Source organism: Spermophilus citellus (assembly GCF_964194105.1).
Source record: "Spermophilus citellus genome assembly, chromosome: 8".
Lineage (NCBI taxonomy): Eukaryota > Metazoa > Chordata > Mammalia > Rodentia > Sciuridae > Spermophilus > Spermophilus citellus.
The window spans coordinates 108,420,200-108,442,548 of record NC_138189.1 but is presented as its reverse complement, the minus strand read 5'-3'; positions in this window follow the sequence as shown (position 1 = coordinate 108,442,548).

Genomic DNA, 22,349 nt, shown 5'->3' with positions numbered 1-22,349 from the left:
GCGGGGAGCAATTAAAAAATGAAAATTCAGTAGAGTAGACAAAGGGGAATGCAAGTAAGGGAAGAAGAATAGAAAAAGGAAAGACAGCAGAATGAATCTGAAATAACTTTCCTATGTACATATATGAATATACTATAGTAAATCTCTCCATTGTGAACATAAGAAATTAATTTTTAAAAACTATAGTTAAATGACAGGGACATCAGTATAGTAGAGGGAAGGGAGAAGGCAGTGGAGGGAGGGAAAGTAGTAGGGACTAAATTAGAACAAGTAATATTATATGCTTTTTTTTGTACTATTTTAATTCTTTTTTTTATTTTATTGTTGGTTGTTCAAAACATTACATAGTTCTTAATATACCATATTTCACAGATTGATTCAAGTGGGTTATGAACTAACCATGTCAAAATGGATTCTATTGTCATATGTAACTAAAAAGAACTAATAAAAGAGAGGGATATTATGTAGAAAGGTCAGAGAGGTGAGCAAAAGCCAGGAGGAAATCTTGTTTCAGAGAGAGAAAATGTGTACTTGGCAATTAAAAAAAAAAAAAACGGACCAAATGTGTTTGAAGGATCATTCCAAAATTTTTTGAAATGTTTGCTAAGGTAAGGCAATACTTCACAAACTCTGATGTAACTAGTTTACGCGCGCGTGCACGCACACACACAGTTATTACTTTTATGACTCTTTAAGGTCACCTAGATGTCATATGTTCCAGTCTCATACCAAGTATATTAATACTCTGGTACCTATCCGAAGGAAGTGACTGATTCTGTTTCATGAAAAATATAATCTTATAGAATCAGATATGGGAGTACAGTTTAGAAAATGATAAAGAAACCAGAAATACACTAATAAGACAAACCTTGATTTGCATCACACTGATGTCATTTTTTTTAATTGAACATTCCATTGGAAACTTATTGTGACAAGTTTTAGCATGAAGTCATTTATAATGCTAATAAAATTACACATATTAAAAGAATTATAGTAAAGCAACTCTACATATGTAGCAGCCAAATTTAATATATAACAAATTGGATTTCTTCCCAATGTGGAAGACTTTTCATTAGAGATAACTGCACTGAAAAGAACACTTTTTTTTTCTTATTGGCACATTCTGAACAACTAAAAGAGAAAAAAGGTAAACATATCTGAAATAACTTTCTTATGTACATATGTGTACATAAACTTTTTGTGTGTGTATGGTACTGGGGATGGAACCCAGGGGTGCTTTACCAATGAACAACTTCCCTAGCACACCTTATTTTTTATTCTGAGATAGAGTCTCTCTAAGTTGCTGAGGCTGGCCCAAACTTCTATCTTCTTGCCTGATTCTCTTGAGTTGCTGGAATTACAGGAGTGCCCCACCTTACCTGACACATTATGACATGTTTTTAAAAAACCTTACTCAAGAAAAACAGACTTTATTATAAATGGCTGGTAATAAATCCAGATAAGTAATAAAGTTCCAATATTCAGGATTCATATTACAAAATTTTGACATTTATTCAAACAATGACCCACACATTGTACCTCTGTGGTTTCTTATAGTTATTTTTTCAATAAAATTCCCAGATGGATAATAAGCTTAAATATATCATTAAATATTTTTTCATAATTCCCCAAAGATTCAAACAATTATTAAAACAAAATTAAAATTGATTAATCATAATTTGGACATTCAATTCTTATTCTCAGTATTTAAATTAATCTATTCAAATAATCAATATAATATATTTTTAAAACAAAATTTGAAGCCCTAAATTTTTTAACTGAAGAAAGCATAGAAGTAAAAGGATGAGCATTAAGACTACAAAGCATTCTTTTGCAGTAGATTGAGAGCTCAAATTATACTATTTTCTCTTACTTTTATAAATTTATTCTTGACCTTGCCTATTATTACATAAAAAAACACTGCTGAGAACTGCAGTTAACACAGCTATGAAACTTTAATATCATCTTCCCTTTTTACAAGTGGTATGATTTTCTGTCATTACCAAAATAGCTTAGATTGAGATATGAAAGCAGATGTACTGACACATTAGATAACCATATACTGTTTAAAGGACACAGAAGTAGCTTCAAAGGAGGAGAAAGAAGCTTCACAACAGGTCCCATGTCATGTCATCAATTATAGACCTGTCACACTAATGACTAAGGAAATGCAAGGAGCAGTGACAATGGGAACATTCATCTTGTTCTTCTCTGGAAAAGGTGCACCTGTATCCCACTGCACTCTATCTTCTGCTACCTCCTGCCTCCCTGACTTTTGTTTTCCATGACAGTGAATGTGATCCTGAGAATGCAGCCTATCTATCATCCTTTCTTCCTGAAAGGCACCTTGACTGCAGTTAATGACTGTAATAAGACCAAACAATAGATACTATACCTCAAGCTCTTATATTCAGCCTCTCTAAAATTGGGCTCAATTGAGACCAAAAAAAGATCAAAGGATTTCATCAGAAAGACAAATAATATTTTTATACCATCTCACACATTTTGCTCCCCTATTTTATGTCATAAAAATCTACCAATATTTTGATAGGAGACGTGAGTGAAAAGTAACAGGACCAAGTCTGTGTGGATTATCCAAATGAGAGCAATAAGTGGAAAGCATATACTCTACATATTTACAACTTACACATGCAGGCCTGTATTTACCAATAGCACTTTTTTATTTTGAAATTTCCTGTTAACAAGATTTCCCATAATAAAGCATCAATGCCTTTTAGAAATCAACTATGCAACTCCCATTGTACTAATTCTTCACAAAACAATTGAATTTATGAGACTGCAAAAATATTCATAAAGAAAGAATGTAAAAGAGTAGTCAAATAGATATTTTGACATCATACAGAGATCAACCATTCAATAAATACCTATTAGGTATCTATCAGGTGACAGATGGCCTACAAAGAAATTGGGCTACATAAAGTTGAAGCCTTACTTTGGCACTTATCACCTAAACAGACATAGAAAAATTACTTCATCCTCTTTTTCAGGTTCCACAACTTTAAAAGAATGTAATGATGAATCTTTTTACATAGAATTGTTTTGAAGAGCACCCAAAACAGTGGCTAAGACCAAAGAAAGCTCTTCAACAATCTTTTAAAATTATTGTTATATTCTTAAAAACTATAGTCAAAAATATAACATTTATATATTTTTCTAACATTAAAAAGTGAAAACTACATACAACAGTCTTTAGTAGTATCCACCACTACTACTACCATTATTCCATTACTATCACTTTTTTAATTGATTCTGCTTTGGCTGCTGTATTATACAACAGGCACTATAAAGGAACTTTCAATAATTTGGATTGCCACAAACAACTTACCAGTAGATTGTTGTTACTTTCATTTTATATAGTAAGAAAATAAATGTCAAACAGGTTAAATTATTTGCACAACTAGGAATTCTAATATCTTTACTTAGAATTAAGAATTCTAGGGGATATAAAATACAGTACAATGTATTTTCTACCAATTAAGAACAGTAAAATATAGTAAGAAGTATAAACAATGTAAAATATGTCCAAAAATAGAGATGGGACATAAGGTGGTCATAAAAAGTTTGAGTATCCTTTAATCCAAAAATCTTGGGACAAGAGTGTTTACTACTTCATGGATTTTTTTCTAGATTTTGGCATACCTGCATGCCCATAATGAGATATCTTGGGGATGAAATGCAAGTCTAAACATGAAATTAATTTATGTTTCATATAAACCTTTTACACATTGCCTGAAGGTAATATTATAGAATATTTTGGTGCACCTGCATTTTGACTGGTCAGATAAGGTCAAGTATTCAGCATCATGTGGAAGCTCAAAGTTTCAGATTTTGTATTTACTGTCAAAGATACTCAAGGAACTACAATTTTAACAGGGTTGCAAAGACACATAAAGTCAAAGAAAAGGAATTTTAGGGGTAGAATTTAGGAGAACATAACCAAGTTTCTACTAAGGAAGTCAGCATGTATTTGAATGTTTGGAGGAGGGAGGTAGTTATCTTTTGGAGTCATAGGAAGGCACATGATGACAGTGAATGCAAGATGACAGCAGACTATAAAAATCATGCTAAAATCCATTAGTGGGAGGAAGATACAGGCAGTCAGAGGTTGCTTGTTTCTGATTTCTATGTGCTGTTTCTTAAATCCAAATAAGCACTGCCTTTTAAAATTCTCCAGTTACCTCTACCATTAACAGCAATCTTTGAACCTGAACCTGAGTAATGACCCACACTGACTGTAGTATACAATAAGGTGTGAGGAAAAACTCAAACTTTTGATGCTTTCCAAAAATTAATGCATTAGATGCCATTAGGTTTATTATAAGTAAGCCTGTAGGGAGAAAACCCTGATGTAATTTAACAAACAAATTCAAGCCACTTATATGCTAATAAACTTATAAGAAAAAAATGTCAGTGGTTTCATGGTTGATGTTACAGTGTGATAGGTAAAATCAGCATTCAATCAACAATAGAATATACAATTTAAAGTGAAAGGTAGTTATTTTACAACAAATATTTTAGCATATAGTCTTCTATAAAGAATATGTATGGTTTCACAGTCACAAGTCAATAGCCATTGAGACTTTAAAAAAAAATTCAAACTCTTTTGAGGTTGTTGTAAATGGGGTAGAAGGGAGGTGATAGATCTATACAATGAAAACTACAGAACCCTAAAGAAAGAAATCAAAGAAGACCTCAGAAGATGAAAATATCTACCTTGCTCTTGGATAGGCAGTATTAATATTATCAAAATGACCATACTACCAAAAGCACTGTACAGATTTAATGCAATTCTGATCAAAATCCCAATGACATTCCTCATAGAAATAGAAAAAGCAATCATGAAATTCATCTGGAAAAATAAGAGACCCAGAATAGCTAAAGCAATCCTTAGCAAGAAGAGTGAAGCAGGTGGCGTCACTATACCAAAACTTAAACTATACTACAGAGCAATAGTAACAAAAACAGCATGGTATTGGTACCAAAACAAACTGGTAGACAAATGGTACAAAATAGAGGACACAGAGACTAGCCCATAAAATTACAATTATCTTATATTAGAAAAAAATACAATTATCTTATATTAGACAAAACATGCTTTGGAGAAAAGATAGCCTCTTCAACAAATGGTGCTGGGAAAACAAGAAATCCATATGCAATAAAATGAAATTAAACCCCTATCTCTCACCATGCACAAAACTCAACTCAAAGTGGATCAAGGACCTAGGAATACAACCAGAGACTCTGTGTCTAATAGAAGAAAAAGTAGGCTCTAGTCTTCATCATGAGGAATTAGGCCCCAACTTCCTTAATAAGACTCCAAAGTATAAGAATTAAAACCAAGAATCAATAAATGGGATGGATCCAAACTAAAGAATTTCTTCTCAGCAAAAGAAACAATCTGTGAGGTGAACAGAGAGCCTATATCCTGGGAGCAAATTTTTACCCCTCACACATCAGATAGACCACTAATCTCTAGGGTATATAAAGAAAAAAAAGCTAAACACCAAACACACACACACACACACACACACACAAAATAACCAAATCAATTAATGGGCCAAGGACCTGAACAGTCACTTCTCAGATGATACAATCAATCTCCAAATATATGAAAAAAAATGTTCATCATCTCTAGCAATTAGAGAAATGCAAATCATAACTTCTCTAAGATTTCATCTCTCTCCAGTCAAAATGGCAGCTATCAAGAATACAAATGACAATAAGTGTTGGCAAGGATATGGGGAAAAACATACACTTATGCATTCCTGGTGGGACTGCAAATTGGTGTGGTCAGTATGGAAATCAGTATGGAGATTCCTTGGAAATCTGGGAATGTAACTACCATTTGACCCAGCTATCTCTCTCCTGGGTCTATACCCAAATAAGTTAAAATCAGCATACTATAGGGACTCAGCCACATCAATGTTTATAGGATCAATGTTTATAGATGCTCTTCAGTAGATGAATAGATTAAAAATATGGCATTTATACACAATGGAATTTTACTCAGCAATAAAAGAGAATAAAATCATGGCATTTTCAGGTAAATGGATGGAGTTGGAGAAGATAATGCTAAGTGAAGTTAGCCAAACCCAAAAAAACAAATGCCAAATGTTCTCTCTGATATAAGGAGGCTGACTCATAGTGGGTTAGGGAGGGGAGCATGGGAGGAATAGATGAATTCTAGATAAGGCAGAGGGGTAGGAGGAAAAGGGAGAGGGCAAGGGGGTTAGCAAGGATGGTGGAATTTGATAGATATTATCCAAAGTACATGTATGAAGACACAAATTGGTGTCAATATACTTTATATACAACTGGAGATATGAAAAATTGTGCTTTGTATGTGTAATAAGAATTGTAAAGCATTCCGCTGTCATTTATTTTTTTAAAAAATCAATAAAAATTCAAACTCATAACTAGACATAAAATAAACTTAAATATTTCTGATATATAAATATTCACTAGTATTTTCTTTGTATAAACAGATATAATGACTAACCAGCTGCTCTTCCCAAAGCATCCATATTCTCTCATTCTTTCAAATCTATATTAAACTGTCAACTGAGGCTTGTAGCCTCTGGCTTCAGTTATATTTTCTATGAGGATTTTATTAGAGAATATAGGTCTTTATATTGTTTTTCATTCCATGTTGGCAGAGTTCCATAATTAAGTATGAGATGAATGGAAATGCAGAAATACACATGCTTCTTCTGTCACATCCTATCTCTTTAATTTATAAAATATTTCTGGCATTTTGTAATATATACACACATATTTTAAAGGTATCCTTTTGTAACTAGTTTATATCATTTGAATGAAAGTTTCTCATGTTATGTTTTAATTTTAAATTTTCCTTAAAATATAATTTATTTCATCATAAATTTAAATGTCAAGTAGATTATCACAAATTTACTCGAAGTGCCCATCACGATCTAACATTGACTCAAGAGATTTAACAGAATCTATGCATTTTATAATATATCCTGATTAAGTATTTCAAATCTAGATTAAAACAGATATTCTTCTCTGAAAAAGTCTGTAACTTGCCTTAACTGCTCACCAGTGATATTTCCCTTTTCTGACTTTCTCTAGTGCTTATCATTCACGCCATTTTTTTAACTCCTTTTTACAAGGATAGTTCCTATCTCTCTAATTAGAGTGGAAATCTTTTAAAAGACAAGAATGCCTTACTTTTTCACAACCCCAGTAAAAGATAGTAATAGGTCATTAGCATAATAAAAGTTCATAAAATTATATGCACTGTTGGCAATGAAAGAGACAAGAAAGTAGAGGAAGAAGAAGAGAAAAACAAAATTAGAAAATGAATTTTTACAGGGATACTGAAAATTCAAAATGTGATTTGTAATATTCAGGACATGGGAATATAGGATTTTCAATGATTATTTGGAGACCTGATATGATTTAGCATCAGACTAGTGAAAAAAAATAAAAATAAAATACTTCAAACTGCTAAAGCAATGGTCACATAAATAGGTTTATCCCATGTATAATTTTCCTGATCCCCAAGTGAGTTTTTCTCACTACTAAACAGAGCAGCATAATAAAAAGATGGTGGTAACTCCTTTAAATAACCAGAGTTTTACAGTGGATGAATGCTCAAATTCCCCTAGCTTCATGTGATTATTTTTATCATTCTGACATAATTTGCCTTAAACCACAAAGCATTGCATTGTTATTGATAACAATATGAACAGTTTTAAAGAGATTAATCAATGCTGATATTCATTCATCTCACATATATTCATATATTTTCCCAGTAATTTTGATCTAAATTCTGCAATTAAAGTGTTACAAAAAATAAAATTCTCAAAATATGAGTGATAATAATACATTTATGGGAAATTGTATAATAAAAAAATTACAGGGGGTAGAAATCTCCAGTTTTACCCTTGGCACTGCAATCAACTAATCTTTATGACCTAAAGTAAAGCCACTCAACCTCTTTAGACCTCAACTGTCTCAAGTACATATTGATAGCAAGGAAATACACTTACTTCAAGGTTTCTATGAAATCTAAGTTTCTATGACTTTATGAATTCATTATATTTGTAAGTTTAGAAGAAACTTCATGAAAATTCAATACTTGTCACCTTGTCACCTTTATGGACACTCTGGGGCTCCACTGACATGGTAAAAAGGAAAAAGGAAAACAAAACCAAAAAATCTACTTCCTATCATAGACTTTTTGTTCATCCTCTATGGATTTTGGAACAACACATTCTATATTTGCATGTGCTGACTTGTGCTGCTTTTAAAGTGGTATCTCATTGCGTATGCAAAGAACAAAAGAAGGCTCTCCAGCTGTAGTCACAGCAGTATTTTCTTCTTGGCGCTGTTTTCTCTCTCGTGTTTTTTTGTTGTTGTTGTTGTTTATATATGTGTGTGTGTTTTACATATAAATCCAGTTTCCTTCTATAAAACCCTTCACTATAAAAGATGCCAACTTAAGAAGACATTCGTCCAATTTCCTCACACTTTTGATTCTGGATGTAAATTTGGGATTCCAACAATTAAATGCACATGAATAGAATATTAGGAGTATTGAAGTGAAGGCCATTATTTTATTTGTTTGTTTGTTTGTTTGTTTGTTTATTTATTTATTTTCCCTAGTTCTACTGACAGACATAGTTGATACATAGAGAGTTTCCTGCTACAATATTCCAGGGTCCATTCAGTAGCCTTGCATGTCAAGTGGCAATTATGAAGTTTGGGACAACTGGTTACCTGCCAATATTTCAGATTCCAATCAGTGATTTTGAGGACATGGAGAGAAGCAACAGTCTTACAGTCTCAGTTCCTCTGCTAGACAGTATCACGGAGCCCTTTTAGTTATTTCTGGAAGCCCACCACGGATTTCCCTACACTAACTTTTCAACAATATTATATTGCACCATGTATTATACCATATTTCCTGTATTAAATTGATTTTTGCCAAAAGAAGTTGACTTACTTTTTCTGCATTTGAAACATGAATGATATACAAACATTTAATGTTAATGTTATTAAAACACATAAGACAGTTTAGAGAAAAGTATAAGGAATGGAGTGGAGAGAGAGAAAGGTAAAGAATGCACTAGGTTAAAGGCAATTCTTATCCTGATTTCAGCACCACCACTAATTTATTAATGTGACCTTACCAGTCACAAAGTTTCCAGACCCCAGTGCTTCAACCATAAAGTGTCAACATTACAGGATATATCCTTGAAGTTTTCCACAAATTGTAAAATTAGGTGCATTGATAAATAAATTACATTTAAATCTTAAACTGTACTGCCACGGGTTCTTTAATCCTAAGGCAAAGGACTTTTTTCCCTTAACCACAACAGGAAAAAAAAGGCACTTTAAATTTTCTTATGACTTCTGTCTTAGTACTTTCATCACAGAGTAAGAATAAGCAGAGAATTGCTCATATAAACAACTTTCTGAGTTAGCTGTTTCTATTTAAATCCTTAGCAAATATAGACTATTACACTTTTTTTAGATTTTATTTTTTTCAAAATTAAAATTATGAAGTAAAAAAAATCTTTTAAAGTCAATTTCTGAACCATATGACAATATGAATATTGTCTTAAAGCAATACTCTTAATGGATGGTCAGACACTCTCAGCTTATAAACCATAAAAATGTCTTTGCAACGAAGGTTGTCCCCTATTCTATAAAAATGCTTTAAAGGAACACTAAAATGGTTTGATGTACTGAACAGCTGATTAGCATGACACGGAATTTTGTTTTATAATAACCCTTCTATTTTCTTACTAGACGATGTAGAACTAATTATAGCTATTATAATAATTTAATCATGAAAAACAAATGACAAGGAGGATGTAATAGCCTGACCAATTTTCTATAGTTTATAAAGCCATATTTAACAGTTGTCCTTAACTCTTTTCAGTCGTATTTTTTAAAAGATATGTGGCAGAGACTACCAAGTGATTTTTAATATCCCAAGTTTTAACTAGACCCTTAATAACTAGAGGGAGTAGTACTGGTCAGCAAAGAAAATAGTTATCATACTACAAAAGCAACTTTTTTGGCAAAATTGGGGTTATTGCCTTCAAAAGGAGAAAGGACATCCTTTCCTTTTGCTCCTTTCTGACACGTGGACCTAGGATTCAATGTCTAGAATAGGTCATTTAGACAACAAGGATGAAGGCCACACAGCCAGTTTGCTAAGTGGTAGGCTGGCTGAAGCCCATGATCCTGTTGATTTCATGGAGCCTCCATATGAGTCCTACATTGCCAACCTCTTTTGGATGAGAGGAAGAAATTTCTGTAGTTATTTTGCATTTTATTTTACATGCAACTGAGCCTATTCTTAATCATCATAGGTATCTTTAAGATTAGGAGACTGTTTTAATTCTCAATTCTCATCCAAATTGCACAAAAGTTTTTCTTTAAAAACCATAAAAAATTATATATATATATATATATATATATATGTATGTATATACATATATATAATTACATATTATTCCTTGAAAAAAGGTTATGTAACTATTTTTTTAAATATCTTGTAGACGTTAGATTTATATGTGCAAATATTCTAGGACAAAAAATAAGAAATGCTAGATATTGCAGAAAGTATATACCTCAACAAAAACATCCAAAGTTTTTTTTAATCATACATAATTTTAACACATAATTTGGAACTCAGAGTAACTTTTCTGTTTTCTAATTGGGATCATTATAAGATCATGCCATTAGTGAGCATACATAGGTAAATAATGGTTATTCAATAAAAGATTTTTCTGCTAGCATACAAAAGAAAAACTGAAGAAAGACTCATTTAAAACGAATAAAGTCAATATATAATATAAATTACTTAACTAACAGATTAGGATATATGTATATTCATATATATGTACATATATATGTATATTTAGAAAAATATGAATGGATAGATAGAGAGAGAGAGATAGGGCCCACCAATGATTCTTAAAAAGTGTTAAATGTGCCAGGAAGAATAATTTGTTCAAAGTGCTTGCAATGTCCTATAAGTTACCATTATCATGCTCATCTTAAAGATGAAAATTCTTATCTTAGTTTTCAAATTCTCTAGATATAAGTAGAATAGAGGGTGAAGCAAAGGAGCGGGTGTAGTTCCTGTATCTTATTAGAAAAGGTAAACTTCTAACCACAAGACTATGTTACCACTGAAAATATCAATAGCATAATTTAATTATCAATAAGCATTCTGATGATATTTTGTGGTATTCTTTTACATTGTTAAAGCTTGAGTGTTCTACATTATACTTCTCTCTCATTGTTGAAATTATACCTAGGTTTCTGTTATGTAAAGTTTTTTTCACATTTTAGGTCTCTGGTATAAGTTTACATAAAGGTAAATAATAATTAGAAAAATAAGATCACAAAAACAATCATGTAAAGGTATCATTCCAGCTGCCTATAATCACCTGACATATGACTAAATTAATTCTCCAGTGAAGAAACACTTTGCACATGCACACAGAACTATTCCACAGATAATATCTTGTTCTTACTGTTTTGACCAAATATCTCTGTCTTTTCTTTTTTTTTTTAAATAGGGACATGCTTTTTAGTAGTAGTAACTAATATTTACACTATGCCCAGCACTATTCTAAGCACTTTAAGCATATTAACTTAGTGAATTTCAGTAACTGTGAAGAAAACACTATTGTCCCCATCATCATAAGTTAGAGAAACAGAGGAAATTAACCTTAAATTATTCATCTGCAATATGTAATAAAACTCAAATATGATTCAGTCATCTTAGTTGTGCCCTTGGTGCTAACCATTATTCTATATGCCTTAACGTTAAGGTAAGAAAATAAAATACTGAATTGTAAAATAAAGTGATTGATGGTGGGGCAGAGTTGTGAGGACAAAAGCAAACTGGAAATTGAATGATTCATTAAAAGGAGTAGGTACTATGCAGCTCCAGCCAACTTCTGTTATGAAGAAATGTGTTATCCAGTTACTAGTCCATAATCCTGGCAAAAGAAATGAGGTACCTTGGTTAGATACTAAGATTTTTGCTACTCAAAGCATAGCAAGCAGCACGATCATTAATACATTTGTATCCATTTCTTTCTTGCCACACTATGATGAGCCATGACCCAGATTTAACATGTGTGTTTGCTAAATGATGCATTTACTTACAGGAAATAAAGTTAGTCATTAAAGATGTCAATTTTATACTCCTATCATTGCATCAAATGAGGGATATTTTCCTAGTCATACTTCATAAATCAATAAATAATGGATTTATTTATAATTAGAAACACAGACCAGATACATTTTGCTATAAAAGCATTTCATAGATAAGGACCTGAACTAGAAATACCACTACTGTGACTGCAAGGATGTCTGCTATCTATGTATTTATAAGGACATATGACCAGAAGAATCATCATGTGGTCATATCAATAAGTAGAAAAGCATTTAACAAAATCTAAAATCTATTCATGACAAAAAAACTTTCAGCAAAATAGGAATAAATGAGAAGCTTCTCAACTAAATGAAGAACATCTACAAAAAAATCTATAGGTAACATCATAGTTCATAATGAGACCACAAAGAAAGGGATATCTGTAACCACTCACCATTTTTAATGAGTGTTTTAGAGGAAATCTGACTTAATGCAATAAAACAAACAAAAGTAAATAAAGGTATGTGGACTGGGAAGGAAGAAATATAATTGTCCTTATGAGAGATGATATGATTGTCTACAAAAAACTCAATGAATCAGGAAAAGCCTTCTGAACATAATAAATAATTCAAGGTTGCAGGATATAAAATATATATGCAATGACCTGTTGCTTTCCTTTACATGGAGGTGAAGAATTGTACATAGAGATTAAAAATGAAATGTCATTTATATCATCACCACAAAAAATGAAAATCTTAGGTCAAACTAACAAAATATATACAAGGTCTATAGAAGGAAATTATATATTATTGTGAAAAAATAAAGATACAATAAACAACGAAGAACTATTCCAAGTTCATGGATAGAAAAATTTAATAAGATGTCAGATATCCCCAAATTCATTTATAGAGTCAATGTATTCCCAATAAAAATTCCAGAAAGTTATTTTGTGGATATCAACAACTGATTTTAAAATTTTGATAGAAAACCATATGCAAAATAGCCAACACAATATAAAACTAAATAGAACAAAATCAGAGCATTAACACTGACTTCAAGGCAGCTGTAAAGTTATAGTCATCAAGAGAGTGTGGTATTGACTAAAGAAGAGCCAAATAGATGAATGGAACCAAATAGATCCCAGAAATAGAATGATACAAATTTATTTAACTTATCTTTGGCAAGGAAACAAAGATAATTTTGTGGAATAAAGAAAGTCTTTTCAACAAATGGTGCTAGAATGAGTGTACATTCAGGGGCAAAAAAAAAATACAGACATAGGCATGTTCATATTTTACAAAAAATATCTCAAGTGGATCAGAAACCTAAATGCAAAGTGTAAAACTAAACAACTTCATAAGATAATAAAGGAGAAAATATAAGTGACCTTGCATTTGCAATAACTTTTAGATAAAATACTGAAAGCAAGATCCATGAGACAAAACCCAATTGGTAAGTTATACTTCATTAAATGAAAAACTACTCTGAGAAAGACATTATTGGGGGAATGAAAAGCCAAGCCACATACTGGGATAAATAGTAAAAAAATAAGCATCTAATAATGGACTTTTACTTAAAATATACAGAGACTCAGAGCTAGGCACAGTAGCATGTACTTCTTTTTTAATCAATTAATTTATTCATTTTATTAGGTATATATGATAGAAAAATGCATTTTGATTCATTCTACACAATTGCAGCAAAACTTTTCATTTCTCTGGTTGAACACAATGCAGCATCGCACCATATGTGCAGTCATACATGCACGTAGGGTAATGATGTACAACTCATTCCATCTTTTCTGCCCCCATTCCCCCTCTGCAACCCTCCCTCTGCTTTGTCCAATCACAGTTCCTCCATTTTCCCATGCACCCCATTATGGATCAGTATCCACTTATCAGAGAAAACATTTGGCTTTTGGACATACATCTAATTCCAGCGACTCTGGAGATGGAGGCAGTAGGGGAACAAGTTCAAGACGGGTCTCAGAAACTTAGTGACACACTGTCTCAAAATTTAAAAAATAAAATAAAAGGGTTGGGAATGTATCTCAGTGGTAAAGCAACCCTGATTTGTATGTTTGTCTATGCATATAGTTATATATGTGTTTGTATATGTACATGTATATATGCACAAATGTGTGTGTGTGTGTGTGTGTGTGTGTACTATATGTGGTAGGGGGGAGAGAATCAACAGGGTTTTTTTTTTAATTATAAAAAACTGACTAAAAATCCAGACACCTCACCAAAGAAGATAAACAGGTATCAAGTGTATGAAAAAAAAATGTTCAAAATAATTTCATTAGAAGATTGCCAAATTTAAACCATAAAATAACACTACATACCTACTAGGATGGCTAAAATCTCCAACACTGACAACACAAAATGCTGAGGATGCAGAACAAAATGAATTCATTCATCCTTGGTAGGAATGCAAAATGCTTCCACCACTTTGAAAGACAGTGTAGTAATTTCTTACAAAGCTAAATATAGTCTTGCCATATGATCCAGTAATCATATATCTATTTGCTCAATTGAACTGAAAATTTATATCCACACAAAAAAAATTGCATGTGAATATATAAAACTTTATAGAAATTTTATTGTCAAAAATTAGAAGCAACTTCGCTGTGCTTCAGAAGGTGAATCAATAAACTATGGAACATCCATACAATGAAATACTGTTCAGTGAAAGAAAGAAATGTGCTACGAAGCTATGAAAAGATATGGAAGAGCCTTACATGTCTATTAAGTAAAAGAAGGCAGACTGAAGCAGTGACATACCATGTGATTCCAAGTATATGATATTCTCAAGAAAGCAGAACTATAAAGTCAGTAAAAAGATCAGTGATTTCTCAGAGGTCAGAGGAAGGGGAAAAGAGATGTATTGCTGGAGCACAGGGCCTTTAAAAAACAGTAAACCACTGTCTCTGATACTGTAATGGCTGATACAGGACACTGCAGTTTTTAAAATCCACAAAATTATAAAATACAAGGAGTAAAAACTAATGTAAATTAAGAACTTTATTTAATAATAAGGTCTGAGTATTGTTTCAGCATCTGTAATAAAAGTACCAAACTAATGCAAGATGTTTAATAACAGCAGAGCTTAAAGAAAGGGTAATTGAGAGCTCTACTTCAGCACAATTTTTTTCTGTAAACCTATACTGCTCTAAAAAGTAATATCTATTTTTGTAAAAAGGCAAGGAAAGTGGTCTGGCTGACAGTGTGTAACATAAAAATGAAGAACAGTGTTAGGACAAAATTGCCAATATTTTACCATTGTTGGCCCTCAAACTTCATAATTTTATATCATTGAAACTGAACTATAGATGAAGTCAGAAAATGTGGACTGTTAAAGGAAAAGAGTGGGAAAAGCATGTTACTTATTTTAGGTAAGAGCAGTCAGTCCTCCCAAGCACTTGTTACAAAACAAGTCTATTGAGTGCTTTTATGTCATGGATATAGTGTCTTATCTAAAAATTATTAATGTTAGATTTCTGGTCTATGTCTCCCAAAATATTCTTTTTCTCTATTTCTTTTTCTTTCCCCACCTCTTATGTGGAATAAAATGTCTCTTGATCATTGTCTACTTGATATTTTGCCCTACCCTCTTGGAGACAAAGTTGATTAGAAGCTCCCCAGGCCTGGTTGGGAGAGTTGATTAATTTGATTCTGGGTAATATGGCCACTAAAACCTCAATGACAGTAACTTTATGTTGTTTTTATTCTTTAAGACCAATTATATCCTTAAAAAAGAATCCTCAATTTTCCACCTTGCAGGTGGAATCCTGGATGCTAACCTTCTAAGAGCAAAGCAGAAGAAGATTGTTATTCTCAAGTTGTATCGCATATTCATTTACTTACTCTCCATTTTTTGTATATTACCTATACCTTTTTAATTTTGAGAATGTTAAATTCATTCACCAGAAAATAATATTTTCATTTCCTTGGTGATTTTTAATTTGTAATTTTAGGTCATTTTTTAATTAGCTAAAGATCTTTCCACCACACTAGATAAAATATATCAGAGGACATGCACTGTATTTAGTGTTATAAATTGATATATTTTTTCTCTAAAAATATAACAAATTTCCTAAATGTAATTTTTCTTTTTCTGTCAAATTATAAGCTGAACTTTGTAATATGTTCTCTAATTTAAATCCAGAATAAAGGGAATAATTAAAATATATGCATTGAATCATATGATTCTCAACTTTTCCTTCACCTGACTGTGGATTTAGAGATTTGAGGATGATCTGCTTCTTTAAAAATTAACAATGCCATAGTAAAGACTAAAAAGAGGTCTTTTAATATATGATAATTTGTACATAACATGAAAAGAATTTGTAATTTGTTCTAAATACACTAATATGGCTCCCCTGCAGTGCCTATTTTAGTTATCTGCATGCTGAGATGTTAATAGAATAATAGAATTAGAGTATAAAAGGAATTAGGTAATGTCCCAAGTTGTCAACTCCCAAATTTTATGAACTAAAAGCAACCTTCATTTGAAATGTATGACTAAGAAGTTATTTAGACTAATAATCTAGTTGTATTTTAATTGTAATATTTAATAGGATATTAGGCTATAATTTAAACAAGTACTTATTTAAAACTCAAAAAATTTTTTATTAATTCCTAAAATATATCATTAAGCTTAATCATGATATGAAAAATTCTGAAAAATCTACTTTCTTGTCTACTATTTTTACCAAGTTATTAAGAAATTATATGAAATATAAGTGAAATTATAAATTTTCCTCAATTAAGGCAAATGCACATTAAAAAATAGATGCATACATGCCAAAATACTAGATCTCTAATAAAACAATTCAGATTTTCTTGAAAAATGATAACAATAGCAAGGTTTCTAATAACACAATACAAGGTCTTAGTTATAGTCAGTAGGGATTGTGGTTTAGATAACTATTGTCCCTCAAAATCTCATCTGTGAAACAATGCAAGAAAGTTTAGAGGCAAAATGATTGGGTTACAAGAGTTTTGACCAATCATTGCATTAATCCACTTGACTGGATTATTGGGTGGTAACTGTAGGCAGTTAGGTTGTAGCTGGAAGTTGTATTAGTCACAGAGCATGTCTTTGGGGTAAATATTTTATCCCTGTTGAGCATAGTGTGTTCTCTGCTTCCTCACTGTCAAATCCTGAGCACTACTTTCCTCCACCACACTCTTTTGTCATGATGTTCTGCCTCATCTTGGATGCAGAGCAATGGAGCTACCTGTCTGTGACTGAGACCTCTGAGTTACAAATAAATTGTAACTCCTCTTAAATTGTTCTTTTCAGGATTTTTGGTCACAGCAATGACCAAAAACTGACTGAAACAGTAGGCTTAGAGTTTTTTTTTAAAGTAGAGTTTTTTTTAAAAAAAGTACAGGCCACATATGTCTTTGATCTTTCAGCAGTCAAAGGAAATTACTGGACATACAGAAATGAAAGAAGAATCTTCCAGGATAATGAAGAAAACAAAAATTTACTATTACAGGATAAACTGGCACTCATTCAAAAAATCATAATTTTTTATTTGCTATACCAGGAAATCTAATCTAAAATCTTTCCCTCACTCACAGAGACCATAAATAAATATATACCCAATATTTAGGGACTCATAAAAATGAAATAACACTTCAAACTTAGCAATGGATCTATTTTCTGTAGGAAGAAATTTTAAGGCCTAGCTACATATTTCCTCCATACCTCCAATATACTGTATTACAAAAAGAGCCAAATAATATTTACATGCAATAGAACATACTGACCGATGCTGGTTTTACTTTTGTAGTCAAACTTTTGACTACCACACAAAAATTAATACAAGATTGAAACTGGCCTGGCATGGTGGGCACATGCCTGTAATCCTGGTGGCTTGGGAGACTGAGGCAGGAGAATCCCAAATTCAGAGCTAGCCTCAACAACTGCAATGCACTCATTAATTAACTTGGTGAGAAGCTATCTCTTAATAAAATATAAAATAGGCTGGGGATGTGGCTCAGTGGTTGAGTGCCCCGGAGTTTAATCCCCAGTAACCCCCTCGCCCCCCCAGAAAAGATTGGCTTTAAAATAAATGACATGAAGTTCTTGATATTCCAAAAAAGTTAGATCTCATCTTCCTTGTCATCCTCAAAAAACTAATAAACATTATAAATATTTTGATATTAATTATAATAAGCACATATATTTTAACAAAATATAATATGTCACATATAGAAAAAAGTATAGTGTCTACAAATAAAGAAGTATATTTAAGAGATTTACTTCTCTTTTTTCTCTTTTTCAAGGGCAAATGTTTATTATTAAAGAGAAAATGTCACAAAAACACATAATGGTTGCAATAATGGCTAGTTGATACATTAAAAATAATTATGAGTAGCTTTCAAATAAGAAAGTAGATTGATATTTTATATGAGTATTAAACAGTGCATTTGTTAGAAAGTGCAAAAAGACATTCCTACTTCTGGAAGAAAAAAAAAGTTAATGAAAATTTAATAATACAAACCACAGTAGAGAGATTAAATGAATGATAATATAAATCTGACAATAGAAATATTTATAACAAAAGTATCCTACTACTAAAAAATAATCCTTATATACTGTGTTTAGTTTTGAACCACTTAATTCCATTTGAGACACAAGTCTCTCAAAAGAAAGTCTTACTTAGAAATTTTTGAATCTTCATGAATATAGGTTAAAAGGAGAATTCAGTTTATTACCTTAAAATTTCATTAGGAGAGGGTTGGGGTTGTAGCTCAGGGGTGGAGTGCTTACCTCACATGTATGAGGCACTGGGTTTGATCCTCAGCACCACATAAAAATAAATAAAAATAAAGGTGTTCTGTCCATCTACAACTAAAAATACTTTTTTAAAAAAATAAACTAGGAGAGAAAACTCTAAAACTATGTATACCTTCTCTGTGTGATGTTATGTTCTTACAACCATCTTTAAAAGGAATTTTTAACTTTCCTTTTGTCTTATAATTTCTCAAAAATCATCACTAATATTTCAGAGTTTGAGAGGCTTAAAACTATTTATATTTCAAAGATATTTAAATCAATAAAGCAGTTAATGAAAGAATATCACTTTATCTAGGCCAGCACTTTAAAAATGAACCTTCTAATAAATAGAAATAAAAAGTAGCACTTTTACAAGGTGAATGCTATCATCCCCATTTTCTTAGTAAATTAGAGTGATTGCTCTTTTTTTTGTTACATTTTACTAACAACAACTATTCAAAATGACATGTCTGGTTTATGATAACTAAGTTTGAGTTAGCCTATCAGAGTTAATTATCAAGAAATTAATGTTTTCTAGGACACAAAATGGACTATCTTAGAAGATCATAATACCACTGGCATAGAAGGTAGCCAGAGTTTCAATTTGGAGTTTATTCCCAAATTCAAGGCAAAAATTTCAATCTATTTGTTAAGACTAATCTAAGACCACCAAAAGTAGTTAATCGGTGGATATATATATATATATAAACCAAAGACCATTCAAGATGTGTAATGGTTATACAAACTGATAGGGGAAGATCTACTCCAATATTCTTAATCAGCATTAAGGAAAACAGTCACCTACAGCTCTCTCCCTAACATATATGATAAGCAGAGAACTTAATCTAAAGGAAGAGAGTGAGTTTCAGTGCTCAAGCTTATTTAAATAACCCTGAATGACCATGGGTTGCATCAGCTTCTCTCTGAGGCTGTTAATTTATATTATTTCACTAATAATACTTTCTTCTAACTCCTCTATAGCAAAGAATGAAAAACTGAGAAGAAAAGACCAGGTAAATAACTAAACTTGAGACTATGAAAAACTGAAATGAGTCTTAAGTATATATTCCACCCAAACTACATTCCTTGTTCTGAAAAGTTTGAATTGTTACCTGTAAACAGGTCAATATCAATTGCCCTAGGAATGACTAGGTCAAAATCAGTGACAGAATCAGTGAAGATGAAACATTACTGCACCCAGTGCCAATATCCAATAAGAATGTAATTAGTTCTGTGAGGCAAAGAGGAAGAACCCACCAAACATTGAGGGGCATCATGCTTGCAACTGAGAGGTTTCAGGAGAGAGAAGCCTAGAGGGTGTATGTTTTGGTATTTCTCAGCAAATTACTTTTTGACTGTCAAAAAGAACATGAACACATTTCAGACTTTTTGGAGAAGAAAACTGCTTATAGTCCCAATGACTTTACTGTTGAGAATTCATAACAAAGCCTGCTTTCCTTGCTACTTTTATTATTATTGACAACCTTCTAACAGTGATTCTTTTTAAAAAAAAATTTATTTTTTAGTTTTAGGTGGACACAATATCTTTATTTAATTTTTATGTGGTGCTGAGAATCAAACCCAGTGCCTCTGCTAGGCGAGCACACTACCACTTGAGCCACATCCCCAGCCCCTCTAACAGTGATTCTAATCACATTGTTTAACTTAAAAATAAGATATTGTGGCCTGGTAAACTTAAGTTTATATTTTAAAAGAAAGATATGAGTTATTATGAAAACCAGAGATAAAAATTTGGTAACTCTTCACAAAATATTCTTTCCATGGCTATAAACATAGATCTTTATTCAGAAAGTTGAAGCTAAAATGCTATTTTGCACAAATAATAAAATTTGCATGTTTGCAACTAGAAATATAGAGTAGAAAAACACAATTCTCATTTGGATAATAATTTTTCCCTTTATTGACTAAACTGACAATATGTCTTAGACAAAAGTACTTTTGGTAATAAAAATAGTAATGACGTAGGTATCATTTTGTAGCATACTGAAATACAAAGAAGAATAGATATGTTTTAATGTATTGCACTAAAATAATATTTATTCAAAGTAAAACTGAGTTAGAGAGATATGAAACTGGTTCCTTTACAGTCTCCCTATTTTTGGAATTGCTACATTCAAATCATCATCCAATGGCAATGCAAAAATTGTATATTTCATCCATCTCTTTAACCACAGTACTCCATTGTGTATGTAAAATAACGTGTGATTTTCCCAGTTGTAAATGTATGTCAGGTAATTCCATAAATAATTGTGGGATCTTAAATCAAGTATACATATACAGGAAAGCAATGGTTATTACCTAAAGTATTTGAAGTTATGGCACCTGGTATACCCAAAGCTTTGTTTTCCTTCTTGACAGCATTGCTTGATAGCATGTGGCATAGGAATTGTGATTCTCTGTTCTTGCTCTGAATTAGTAAGTACCAGGAGGTGACCTTTTGGTAACAAGCAGTGATTCTTAAACTTTTTATTTTTATTTTATTATTATTATTATTTGGCACAGAGGATGAGTAGTTGGGATTTACATCTCCTTTTGAAATCATTATGAAAACTATCTCAGAAAAACACACATAAATGAGCAATATATATTTTGTATCCGTGAAAGAGCTTATGTACTCCTTAAAAATGATCTGTAATATATAATCACCCAAACATCATATAAATTGAAATCTATTCTTAGTGTCCAAAGATCAATCTTCATTCTAATACAATAGCTGCATATATGATGAAATGGGAATCCTCTCAACACAACACAGAGCATATGATACAGACCTCCCAAGGCCTAATACATAGGATGAAGACAGATTTTTCCAGGACAGAACTTAACAAATCTCCCCCCCCAAACTTAGTAACTTAGAAGTTTAAGGGAATATCAAGATTTCTGTAAGCAGAAGTGAAGGCAGAGAATTAAAGTTAAGGCTGTAGTCCATGGAGAATCAAAGACGACCTTTTTTAGAATGGCAAATGACAGGTAGCTTTTAAGCATTCACTTTGAGGTATTAAGTAATATGCTATGACCTTTACAATTGAAGTGTAAAACCAATTTCTAAAAGCAAAAGTTTAAGTTACATTTCTGAATGATATGAAATACTGTGCCACAAACTTTAAAACTAAGGAATAAAATTGAATTTTTAAAAGTAGACATGTAAGTCACATTTTAAAACAAATATACAATAACTAAACCAAATTTTTTTCTACAAAAATAATATAAACATTTGGAAATGGACTTTGGAACTAACTTTCACCAAGTATCAAACAATATATATTTAAATAATCCTTTTATCATTCTTTATTAGCAATTTATCAAGATAAATAAGAAAAATAAATATGTAAATATTAAAAAGTAAAATTGAGTTTGGATTGAT